Below are 9,347 nucleotides of genomic sequence, written 5' to 3'. Positions count from 1 at the left end.
AGGAGCTGGCGGGCTGCGCCCAGGTGTGCACCGAGCCCCCGCACACCGGCCGCGGCCGCAGTCGCCGACGGGCTACAGGCACTGAGGCCTCTGTGGTTTTCCCCAAGGTCCGAAGACTAAACGCTGCTCTGGTCTGACAGCCGGGCTACGGGTCTGTCCGTGGTCGGTCCGCCCTGCCCCCACGCGCAGACCCCTGCCCGCCCAGAGCTGGGAGCCCCTGCGCCTTGCCGCGGGACCTGCGGGCTTTGTTCGCTTTGCACCCCTGGCCTTCAGCAGCAGCGGAGCCCGGAGCCGGGTCCCGAAGGTCAGCTGTTCTGTGGATGTACCTCTGGACCTGCAAGAGGCTCCCCGGCTTATAACGAAGTTCGCGTATTAGATTCTTGACCCCGATTTCATCACCAGGAGGAGAAGAGACTTACGGTAGTGCTCTGTGCCGCAGCCTAGGCCGGGCCAGGGGAGTTCTGGTCTTTGTTCGAGGATGGACAGCCCCTTCTTAGCTGCAACTGTGCAAAGAGAGCCCAGTTCTCAGTTCCTAACCCCTCAGCATCCCCAGTCTGGACACCCTTCTGGTCAGGTGATGAATTTCGCTCCCTGCAGCCAGTATCCAGTCCTGCCACCCTTGTGGCTAACTGCCTAAGAGGCTTCGAGGTTGATATTTTTCTTTCCAGCTCTGGCAGGTGTAACATCTTCACGTGGCCTGGATCTGGGTCCTGCTGAAGGAGAAAGACCTGGAATGGGGTGTCAGCATTCTGATGACAAAGGAGTGTTTTCCACAAAGTGGGCCCGGGCAGATGTGCTAGGCAGGGCGGACAGTGACAGCAGGAACGGCAATGGAGTTCCAAGACGGCTCCAAGCCTGGACATCCACATAAGTGGGGCGGCAGACAGCCTCTCACACTGCTGCAGGAGGAGGTGGAAACGGCCCCCAGTGGGCCAGTCAGCCACAGAGAGGACTGCTGCTCCAAGTTGCTCATCACCAGGCCTCCCTGGGGCCCCGCCTCGCCTAAAGCTGGGGAAAGCAGGCTGGGCATGTTTCCCTGAAACAGAGCTCAGGGATGTCTGGTGCCCTGAGGATAAATCTGGATCCACTGGGACTTTGATATGCTTGGGCCGTGGGCAGGCACCTCAGGCCAAGATGAAATCTGTGCATTTGGGGTAGATCCGAAAATAAACAGCACATTTCCAGGATGGGAGCAGACATGGAGAAGATGTGTGGGGATTGTAGGGCCAGCGGGATTCCTGGGGACACTGTGCCACCTTCCTCTGTGTGATGAGGCCTGCGCATCCTAGGCAGGGCCTGAGTGCCTGCTTCCCAGGACACTGAACTGCTTGGCAGCCATGACTGCAGCAAGGGGGTGTCTGGGTGGTCAGAGTAGACACTCAGACTGTCTCCCAGAGCCCCTGTCTGTCTTCTCCCCCAGCTCCCATCTCTCGGCCAGGATGGTGCAGTGGTCACCACTGGAGTTCAGAGCCTCACAGCCAGTTACAGGGCCTTCAGCCTCAGGCCTCCTTTCCTCCTCACTGGTGGGCTAATTACTCCCCTCTCACAGGATGAGTGTGCGGAAGAAACTGGGTGTGCAGCACTTGGCATCAGGCCAGGACTCTATTAATACTGGCTGCTACCTGCTGCCTTCACCCACAAATGCCCAGCCAGTCACAGGAGGCAGCACTGGCCCTGCAGGAAGTGGCCACTCTGAGCTTAGGGGCCTTCTCAGATGGCTGAGTGCCAGCAATGCAGGACCGTGGGGGTGTTTCCGTTTCCTGGAGCTGTCTTAAAGTACCAGGAACTGGGGGGCTTAAAATAACGGCAACGTATTCTCTCCCGGTTCTGGAGGGCAGAAGTCCCAGATCAGTATCACTGGGCTGAAGTGGAGATGTGGGCTCCTTCCGGGGCCCTCAGGGAGGATCCTAGCCTCCTCCAGCCTCCAGTGGAGGCCAGCAGCCCTTCCTGGTCTTTCCTCCTTGCCTCTGGTGCCTCATGGCCTTTTTCTCTGTGCCTGTGTCTCTTACAAGGACACCCATCTGGATTTAGAGCCCACCCTAGTCCAGGATAACCTCATCGTCATGCGATTATATCTGCAAAGAACCTATTTCTAAATAAAGGCACACAGGTACCAGGCGGCCATGAGTTTTGGGGGTACACTCCAGCTCAGGTACCAGGCGGACATGAGTTTTGGGGGTACACTCCAGCTCAGGTACCAGGCGGACATGAGTTTTGGGGGTACACTCCAGCACAGGTAGCAGGCGGACATGAGCTTTGGGGGTACACTCCAGCTCACTACAGAGATCACTGGGGAGGCCTCACAGGGATGCCTGTGGAGAGATTTTGGAAGGTGACTCCTGGGGCTGAACTACATTGTGCTACTCACAAATGTAGATGGAAGGAGAGGCCCCCACAGTGAGGCCTGAGGAGGCACCACCATGCCAGCCTAGTCCCACTGGCCAGGGAAGAGGCTGACAGGATCCCACAGCCACTGCCCGGACCCACCCCGGCTTTTGCCCTGAACTCCAGAAGGCTCCATGCTGGCCCTGACAGAAGGAGACTGAGGGCTTCCCAGGGGCAGGACAGGTCCAGTTGGTGAGAACAGGGCCCTAAAGTGGCTTGAATGCAGAGACTGTGGCACCAGTAGGGGAGGCTGAGGTCCCCAGGCCAACCCTGGGGGGAAAGCCTTTACCTTGGCCAGGCCTGAGGACCTGGGAGGGTGTCACAAGAAGCCAGCAGTTGAGCTTCCTGTAACCTGGGAGGGCCACGTGCACTGTCCAGCCTGCCCAGGCTCACACCCCAGCCCAGCTCTCGGCCAGGGAAAGGGATGTCACCCACCACCGAATGTCAGGGGCCAACTGTTTCTCCCTCACAGGGAGCAGACAGCTCCTCACGTCAGGGATGGAAACGGGTCAGAGGGCTTTGGCCCCTTCTCTGGGTGGCCCAGCAGTCTTGAGACAATGTCTGCCGTTTCTAAGCCTGTGCCCTCAATGACAAACGAGAGCCCATCCCCCGTGGGCTGTCTGCCTTCAGACGGGAGCCTTGTTGCTCGGAGAACCTGTTGCTCATCCAAGACCCCTTCCTAGAAGCACCCCCTCCCAGCAGCACCCCCTTCCGGCAGCACCCCCTCCAGGCAGCGCCCCCTCCCGGCAGCACCCCCTTCTGGCAGCACCCCCAAGTGGTATGGGATTGTCTAAACATGACTAGCATTAAGAAGGTTTGGGTTTTTATTTATTTCAAAGTCACATAGGCGGGTGGTTAAAAAGCTATCTTTGGCCAGGCGCGGTGGCTCACGCCTGTAATCCCAGCACTTTGGGAGGCCAAGACGGGCAGATCACGAGGTCAGGAGATTGAGACCATCCTGGCTGACATGGTGAAACCCCGTCTCTACTAAAAAATACAAAAAAACTAGCCGGGCGAGGTGGCGGGCGCCTGTAGTCCCAGCTACTCGGGAGGCTGAGGCAGGAGAATGGCATAAACCCAGGAGGCAGAGCTTGTAGTGAGCTGAGATCTGGCCACTGCACTACAGCCTGGGGGACAGAGTGAGACTCCATCTCAAAAAAAAAAAAAAAAAATCTATCTTTGCTCTCAAGGGATATAAGGTGGGAAGCAAAAACCACCCCCCGCCAAATCCCTCACAGAGGGAGCCCTCCAGATGCCTGCCTGTGTGTGCAAGCATGAGTCTCTGTCTCCATTGTCTGCCCTTGCATCTCACTTGTCAGGAAGCCGCACTTTGGGGATCCACGGTGCTGCCGAGAATCAACACCCACTGTCCACCCACCTCGTCCGTCTCCAGGGAGGGCGTGGGCTCCAGCCTCTTCCAGTGAGTGTCCTGACCCCAACACACACGCACACGTGTGTGAAGACACCTGACAGGAGGCTCCTGCCCGTGGAGTCACTGGGTCCAAAGGTGCTTACACTGGCCTTTTTGCTCATGTTGCCAGATGGCCCCCAAGGAGGCTGTACCAAAACCCCCAGCCAAGAGGAGGTTTCTGAGCTGGGTGCAGGCTCCAAACGCTGAGGGCCCTGAATTCAGATGATCCCTGGCTGAACCAAACCCCTCCTGAGTGCTGGACACAGCTCACCCTGCAGCTGCCCTCTGGGGACTCTCAGTGAAGACACCTGTCTGTCTTGATGTGAAGACACCCAGCCACTCATGCAGCTGCCTTCTCCACGAATTCTGTCTCCAGTCCTCATCTCCCCCCTCAGCTCAACCCTGGGCTCATGCCCAGTCGGCAGGCCTCCTTCCAAAAGCGCTCCCCACTGCACTCCCTGGTGGGGTTGCTTTGTCCTCCATGAAACCAGCTCCTCCTATCTTGGCTCCTCCTGCCTCCCTGTGCCTGGGGAGTGCACTGATGTGGAGTGCGTGGAGTGCACTGATGTGGAACGAGCTGACGTGGAGCGCGCTGACGTGGAGCATGCTGACGTGGAACGAGCTGACGTGGAGCGCGCTGACGTGGAACGCGCTCGTGGAGCGCGCTGACGTGGAGCGCGCTGCCGTGGAATGAGCCGACGTGGAGTGCGCTGACGTGGAGTGAGCTGACATGGAGCGCGCTGACGTGGAGTGCGCTGACGTGGAGCGAGCTGACGTGGAGCGTGCTGCCGTGGAGTGCGCTGACATGCCTCCCATGATGCACAGCACTTTACAGTTTTCAAGCCTCATGTCTGTAAGCTTCTCATTGGACCATTCACCGCACAAGTGTGAACTGAACACATACCTACTATGTGTGTGGGGTGCGGGGGCACGAGGTGGCCCTGCCCAGCAGAGCTCCTGGTGCTGGAACCTTCCATAGCCCCGCAAAGGTTCGTCTAGCTCCACTGAGTACCTGCTGTTCTCCACACATGGGGATGGAACAGGCCAGGTGCTGCTCCTGCAACCCAGATAGGAGGCAGAGGTATATGGGTCACTGTGGATCTGAGTGGTGATGGAGGCCGGACAGAGAGGAGCCCAGAGACTCAGGATAGGCAGGCACTCGCTGACTGAGGATTCAGGCAGTGGGCAAGGTGTCCCCGGTGGATGGACAGCAGGAGGTAGGACACAACAGCACCTGCCTGCCCACTGGAAGGTCAGGTCCCTGAGCAGGGACCCCATGGCCACTGCCGAGAGCGGGTGCTGGGAAGACAGCTCAGCATGTGGAAGGAAGCTCTGCATTGCATCTAGAGAGCCGAGGGAGTTAGAGCAGCTCTGGATTGCTGGAGCAGCTAAGCCTCTGAGAAGTTAATGAAATTGCGCAGGCCACATAGTTACTTTAGCAGCTGCCTGAGCTTTCACCTGCTCCTGAGCCCTGGCACCTGCCCTGTCCTTGGCCCTGCTCCGTCGGCATGGCATAGCATACCCCAGGGCCCAGCCACCCAGCCTGAACAGTGAAGCCGCCAGCCCCAGTCCTGCTGGTCTCCAGGCCTCAGCTCCCTCCCTACTTTTCCAGGAGTTGAAACAGGGCTGTATTGACTCCACTTGGCCAAGAGCTCCTTTTCCCACTGCAGAGAACTGTCATCTGCCGGTAAGTACCAGTGTCAGGTTCTCTGGGGCCGATGTCTCCAGAGCGTTGGCCCCAAGGTGGAGGCTCAGGGAGCAGATGTGAGCGTGCTTTGCCCATCGCAGTCGCCACAGACGGCAGGGATTGCAGGGACTGCAGAGATTGCAGGCCTGCATTGCACTTCCTCACCACTGGCCTCCGGGGCCACCCGCAGCAGTGAGACGACGCAGGCTCTGCCACAAGAGGTGCCTACTGGGCTCTGCTCTGGTGAGGAGAGCCTCACCTGGTGGCCAGGTGGGATCCCAGCAGGGCAAGATGAAAACTCAGGGCCCTTGTTCAAACAGCAAGAGAAGACTCTTTCCTTCCTTCCAGCGCCCCTCTCTGCACCTGCAATGGTGTTTTTGTTTGTTATTTGACATCATGTGCTCTTGGGCAGGGGGAGGGGAAACTCTCACAGGCACCTGAACCTGTCCCTGTGGCTCCATGCATGGGCCATGCCCCTGACCCCACTGTGCCCACACCCAGGTCCCTGCTGGGATGAAGGTTGGCAGGGGTCACTGGGTGCCAAACGCCATTCCTGGGGGTGAGGGGAGGAGGGCTGTGCCAAGCCAGGCTCCCAGACCCTAAGTGCAGGCGCATGCCACCCTGTCATCAGACAGCACTCACAAAACACAAATTCAAAGACAAAAGTGTTAATATCAAGATGGTGACTACAGCACCCTCTGGGTGTGGGGCCACTTGGGTCACATCCTATGAGGCCGGCCCTCATAGGATCTGAAAGACACCAGAGCAGTCCCTGCACTCCACCAGGACTCTGGAGCTCTCCCAGAGGTCTTCACAGCGGGGGACCGTGGGGATGACTGGCTAGAAAACAGGGAGGAAACCACACCAGGAGGAGGACCACAGGGGAGTCAACATGATCAGGTGACACAGATAGGCACCTGCAGGCTCTGACTTCACAGCTACCGCAGGTGGCCCAGAGACGGAGGCCCCACAGTGGCTGCATCTACCTTGGCCAGGTGCCTGGGGAGGGCCCCAGGTGGGGCAGGAATGAGAGTGGGCAGGGCTGGCTCTGGAGAACAGGACCTGGGGTTGGGCAGTGCTACAGGGCGGTGTGCTGGGTGCTGAATATTGCGCTAGCAAAAGACGCTGCTGCCTTCATCTGCCCTTGCAAACAGCAGCCTCTCCCCAGCGGAGCACCTGTCCCAGGACGGGGAGGCCACCTGGACTCCCCCACCCTTCCACGTGGCGTGCTAGTTGTCTTGGGTGACCCTGCTGGCCTGCCCGGCACGCAGCTCCCTTCAGTCAAGTGACCACGTTCCTGATATTCTTTCAGGGCGTCCCCTCCTCAGCCCCTGTGTTTCGGGGGTGGATGCCTCACCTGGCCTGGCTGGAGCCTGTGAGCACCTGTCCAGGACAGAGGCTGGAACTCTGGAATGGGATGCATTCTCCCTGGCAGTGCTGAGCTGTGAGCACGGCACCTGTCAGCAGCCGCCCCTGCCTGGAAGTGATGCCAGCGCGGAGAGGGAGAAGCGAGTGAATAAAGATGCTTGAACACTAGGATCCAGCCGAGTCTGAAATGGTCCACTTCTGTGCTTTTGGTTGGGTGAACCAATACATTTCATTTTTAGCTTTGAGTTTCTGTCACCTGAGGCTGAGCCTCCTGACCACAGGCACAAGCATGACATATGAACCTCGGGCCTGGCCCACAGTTCCACAGAGGAGGGTATCTGGACAGTCCAGGGACTGCCCAAAACCCAGCCCTGCTCAGATCCCTCCCTGGTTCCCAGCCCCTCTTGGACCAGGGGCTCCAGGTCCCCGTACGCTAGCCCCACACACCTCTGCACCCCCATCTTCCTACAGTTCCCAGGATGCCAGCCACATCCCCCAGGGCCATGCTTTTCCCTCTGCCTGAAGTCGCCTGCTTCACCTCCTCTCCGAAGCCTCGTGTGGCTCCTCACAATCTCATGCTCACCCTGGGGACATGTGGGACCACCGGGTCATCACTTGTCTGCAGGGACAGCTCCAAGGCCTCTGGTGTCACCTCTGTGCTGTCACCTCCTTTCTGTCCAGCAGAGGGAGCTCTGAATCAGGAGTTAGATCCTTGGCGCTCACCTCCCAGCTCCCCAGGGACCTGCCTCAGTTTCCCCAGCTGGGAGGCAGCATGTGGAAGGCAGTGCCAGAGGGGCTCACCCCACCTGGTGGACATCCTGTAACTTGTGGGCTGCTGTGTCCAGCAGGTGCTGCTATTAAACCCTTGAAATTAAGGAACTGCACTTTCAGTTTTATTTAATTAAATTCCAATGGACACATGCAACTAGTGGCCAGTGTCTTTGACGGCCAAGGTCAGACTCCAGGCAGTGATACTCAACGCTGGTCCTCCACACGCCCAGAAAGCTTTAATTAGCACACATGCCTACTCCCTGCCCCCCACCCGCCCCCCACAGAGAAATTGAAGTAGTCTGGGGTGGAGTTGGTGACCTGCATGTCCAGGAGGCCTCTGGTTGAGTCTGAAACTTCCAGGTGAACCCGATGGCTCCACGTGTGCCTAACAGTCAGCGAGGTCAGCAGACTCCTAAGACCTGCTCACCCACCCTGCTCACTGCTGCGCGGAGCTGGGGAGTGCTCACCGGCGCCACTCACTCTGTGTGTGGAGCTGCGGAGTGCAGTGTCCAGTTTGCCTCTTGCAGCCTCTTGCTTCCACTTCCCTCTCCAGAGTCCTCCCTGTGGCCCCAGAGCTCCCTGATCTAGTCTTTCCTAAAGCTGACTCAACCACCTCCTGGATTCCCAAGGCTGGAATCTGGGGCCAGAGATGGAGCATCTCATGTTTTCAAATGATGCCCAGAAGCTCGCAGACAGCAGGGCTGGCCGGTGGATGTCTGGGCTCTGCAGGATTGTGGGAACAGAGGCCTGCTGCCCTCATCCTCCCGCCCTCCCCATCAAGACAGGCCTTCTGTCCATCCTTGGCCTTAGGTGGCCTCTCAGCTCGGCTTCACAAGCCACAGGGGCTTGGGAATGTGCAGGAAGGAGCCAGGCTCAGCTGTGCTGAGTAAGCTTCTCCCCACCCTTGCCTCCCACAGACCTGGGCCAGGCATGCCAGGGAAATAAATCAGACTAATGGACCCAAGTGGGGCCGCAGCCATAGGAGGTGTGGTCCAGACAGCTGCAGCCACACTGAGGAATGTTGACCATCCAGACTGAGACGCATGGTCAGGTCAGCGCCCAGCCCAGTCCAGCAGGTGGGGAGAAGCCCATGGTGGGACCTGCTCTGGGCCTACGCTGGTCTTCTCAGCACGTTCCCTGCTGGCCTCTTGCAACTCTGCCTGTGGCTCTCTAGCCCCTGGCTGGGAGCCGGCGCTCACCGCAGCCAAAGCCCAGAGGGATGGACTCATGCCAGGATGCTGGCCCCGTGGCAGGACACCTGGGGAGTCCCTGGGCTCTGGGAGGCCCTCCGTGGGGTGTCCAGGACAGTGACCCCTCGGGAACATACCTACTGCTCATTTTTGTTTTGGGGTGTGCTCTGGAGAGCTCCACCTAAGACTCGGGGAGGGGGCTGTAAACCGAAAAACATGAGAGGTAGGGCTCAGTCGATCAAGAAGTTTATTTTGCCAAAGTTAAGGATGTGCCCAGAAGAAAAGCACATGGAGTCATAGAAACAGTCTGTGGTCTCTGCCTTTCTCCAAAGATGCTTTTTTTTTTTTTTTTTTTTTTTGAGACGGAGTTTCGCTCTGTCACCCAGGCTGAAGTGCAGTGGCCAGATCTCAGCTCGCTATAAGCTCCGCCTCCCAGGTTCCCGCCATTCTCCTGCCTCAGCCTCCCGAGTAGCTGGGACTACAGGCGCTGCCACCTCGCCCGGCTAGTTTTTTGTATTATTTTTAGTAGAGACGG

General features: G+C 58.5%; 1 protein-coding gene across 1 annotated transcript in view; it reads left to right on the top strand.

The window, feature by feature from the left end:
* Positions 1-9,347, top strand: part of DNAJC5 (DnaJ (Hsp40) homolog, subfamily C, member 5) — a 1,035,873-nt gene that overhangs the window by 225,812 nt on the left and 800,714 nt on the right. The window lies entirely within an intron of this gene.

The sequence above is a fragment of the Colobus angolensis genome, unplaced genomic scaffold, assembly GCF_000951035.1.
Source record: "Colobus angolensis palliatus isolate OR3802 unplaced genomic scaffold, Cang.pa_1.0 Scaffold136, whole genome shotgun sequence".
NCBI lineage: Eukaryota > Metazoa > Chordata > Mammalia > Primates > Cercopithecidae > Colobus > Colobus angolensis.
The sequence above is the reverse complement of the archived record's forward strand: the minus strand, read 5'-3'. Positions and strand labels throughout refer to the sequence as shown.